Consider the following 3,571-nt stretch of genomic DNA (forward strand, 5'->3'; position numbering starts at 1 on the left):
AGCAAGTAAAAAGAGCCAGAGTGCCCACAAGATGGAAGCCACAGATTTCATAGCCTATTCTCAGAACCAACATCTTGTCTTATAAGGCTTGTCTTATAATTTTCATGGGGAGTGGACATTAAAAGGAAACAAGAATCATAAGCAATTGAGACTTCCATGGGCCGTCAGATCTACAGTCAGACACCGTGCTCTTGGCATCCTCATCAGAGGTCCCAAGCAACACATTTTACCGTCCGTTTCCCCCTTATGTTTGTCTGGACAGTGTCCTGCTGACCTATACATTTTCACTTAATTCTATTTCTGAAAACCAACACTCTTTCTGCTGCTTAAAATGAAGATTCTCTTTCTAATCAATACAGCCCACTGGATACCTTTCCCCAGCAGATTCTTAGTACATCAAAGATGAAAGAGCTGAAGGCATTTTTTTTCCTCCCCTCTAAATGTGGTCCATGGGTTGCCTGCATCAGAAGCACCTGGAGAGCCTGCTCACAAGGCAGATCTGAGTCCCTTTTCAGACCCTGGCAATTTGGGTTGCTAGTGCTCAAAGTCTAGGTGATTTGCATGGCATACAGCCTAAAATTTGAGATAGAATGCTTTAGATCTATTCAAGAGGTTCTCAAACCTGGCCACACATCAGAATCACATGAAATGCTTTTATAAAACACCCCTGCCCTAAACTTCACTCATAAGGATTTAATTTGATCAGAGTGAGTCTGGGAAGCCCGAGTCTGTTACTATTCTATCCTCATTTTATATATGAGGAAGCCAAAGCTTGAGAAGGGAAAGCAATGCTGATATGGTTTGTCTGTGCCCCCACCCAAATCTCATCTGGAATCATAGCTCCCACAATTCCCACATGTCATTAGAGGGACCTGGTATGAGGTGGTTGAATCATGGGGGCAGGTCTTTCCTGTGTTCTTGCGATGATGAATACATCTCATGAGAGCTGATGGTTTTATAAAGGGTGGTTTTCCCTGGCCAAGTTCCCTCTTGCCTGCCTCCAGGTAAGACCATCTGCCATGATTGTGGGGTCTCTCCCCAGCCATGTGTAACTGTGAGGCCATTAAAAGCTTTTTCTTTATAAATTACCAGTGTCTGTTATGTATTGGTCTGTTCTCATGCTGCTGATAGACAGTCTCCCCAAGTTGTTAGCTAAAAAAATCCAGGGTTTGAACCCAGTGTGAAGCATTCCAAAGTCTATACTCGTCAAATTTTTATTTAAAAGGAATTGGATGTCGTGATTCCTTCCACCGTCCATCAAGGTCACCTTAGTTCCTCTAAAAAGCTGGAGTTGATTTATCTTCCAAAGATTTATCTTCAAGTTAGCCCTTTTAATCCCGTATTTTTTAAAATTTAAGTTGGACTTCACCTTTCTCTGGAGCCTCCTTGAGTAGCTTAGTCATTGACCTTCTGAATTGTTTTTTCTGGCAATTCAGAGATTTCTTCGTGATTTGGATGTATTGCTGGTGAGCTTTTGTGGATATTAAAGAACCTTGGTTTGTCATATTTTACCAGAATTGCTTTTCCGGTTCCTTCTCATTGGGGTGGACTAAGGAAAGATCTGGGGCTCTGGGGCTCAAGGGCTGCTGTTCAGATTCTGTTGTCCCATGGGGTGATCTGTTCATGTGGTTTTCTCCCCTTTCTCCTAGGGATGTGGCTTCCTGAGAGCCACAGTGCAGTGATTGTTAACGTTCTCTTCTGGGTCTAGCCACCAAGAAGAGCTACAAAGCTCTGACAAGTTAGCCCTTTTTAAAAAGACTGATGCTTAACTTTTGAAAAATTTTGAGAAGTGGAATTGGAGCTAGAAATATTAAGGCATAGACAAATATATTGAAATGGATTTGAAAGTTAAATACAATGCACTACTTTTTGTAGAAAAGATGGGCATAAGAAGTTTGGACACTACGCCAAAAGAGCTAACATAATAATCAGTGACTTGGTCCTGGAAGAGACATACACGCAGTAGTTAAAATTGGACTGGAGTAGTAAGAAATGAGAAACTCTAAGTGACATAAGATGGTGAAAGAATTGATAGAAATATAATGGAAGGGGGCAGGTATTGAAAACCATCTATTGGATATTATGCTCACTACCTGGGTGATGGGTTCCATCTTACTCTAAACCTCAGCATCATACAATATACCCTTGTAACAAAATCCACATGTGTACCCTCTGAATCTAAAAGTTTTTAAAAAAGAAAAAAAAAAAAGACTGATGCTTAAATTCAGTTGTCCTGTTAGCCTACACTTCATTTCAGCTTCTTTCATCTCCCTTTAATATGGATATACTGATGAAGACTTCAAAATTCACTAAGAATCTTTGGGATCTAATTTCTTCAACCAATTTACTTTAGGGTCATTTTTAGAGTAGGTGGCTCTGCCCAGTTCTCAATTTGACAACCTCTCTAAATGTGAATGAGTTCAAGACATTCATTCCTAAGCTATCATGCTAATAAAGATCTGTTGAATATACTAATACCTTTAACTCCAGACATGTTCTCAACATAGCCTTTAAAACAAAAAAGCAATCTTGATACAGCATGTCAATATGAAATTGGAATACAAAATATAGCTGGGATTCCCCTTATATCCTATAGCTTTTTATCTATTCTACAACCCTAGAACGAATTTTAAATCGAAAGACAGGGTCTTACTCTGTTGCCCAGGCTTGAGAGTACGGTGGTGCCATTCGAGTTCACTGCAGCCTCCAACCCCTGGACTGAAGCCTCCTGACTCAGCCTCTCCTTCCCAAGTAGCTACAACTATTGGTGCACGCCCCCAAACTCAGCCAATTTTTACATTTCTGTGGAGATGGGGTATTGCTATATCCTTACCCAGGCTGGTCTTTAACTCCTGACTTCAAGCAATCCTCCCAACTCGGCCCCCAAATTGCAGGGATTCCAGGCATGTGTTAATGTCCCCAGCCTGGAACCAACCTTTATGGTTATCAATGCTCCCCCCCATCAGCTAACTGTCTTATTTTTTTTGAAACAGTCTCCCTCTATCACCCAAGCTGGAGTGCAGTGGCACAATCTCAGCTCACTACAACCCTCACCTCCTAGGTTCAAGCGATTCTCTTGTCTCAGCCTCCTGAGTAGCTGGGATTACAGGCACCCGCCACCACGCCCAGCTAATTTTTGTATTTTTAGTAGAGACGGGGTTTCACCATGTTGTTCAGGTTGGTCTCAAACTACTCACCTCTTGATTCATCCAGCACGGCCTCCCAAATCCCTTCTTACATGTATCAAGACTCATACTGACCAATGAGTTCTGGGTTGCAAGAGGATTTTTTGAGCCTGTCTGTCCACATGTTAAAACATACAAGTGCTGAATTTTATTTTTAAATGACATAAATGGATATATTTATGGGATGCAATGTGATACACCTTGATACATGTATACATTGCAGAATTAGCAAGTCAGGCTAACACATCCATCACCTCACATGCTTATTTCTTTTTGGTAAGGACATTTAAAATCCATTCCTTTAACAATTGAGGTATAATACATTATTAACTACGGTCACCTTGATGTGAAAAGTCAGAACTCAATCCACCTGTAAGGAACAGAAA

At 41.1% G+C, this 3,571-nt stretch overlaps 1 pseudogene; it reads right to left on the reverse strand.

Annotated features, from left to right (window-relative positions):
• Positions 1 to 3,223: 3,223 nt before the first annotated feature.
• On the reverse strand, positions 3,224 to 3,328 carry LOC123570719 (small nucleolar RNA SNORA40; annotated as a pseudogene).
• Positions 3,329 to 3,571: the final 243 nt, after the last annotated feature.

Source organism: Macaca fascicularis, chromosome 20, assembly GCF_037993035.2.
Source record: "Macaca fascicularis isolate 582-1 chromosome 20, T2T-MFA8v1.1".
NCBI lineage: Eukaryota > Metazoa > Chordata > Mammalia > Primates > Cercopithecidae > Macaca > Macaca fascicularis.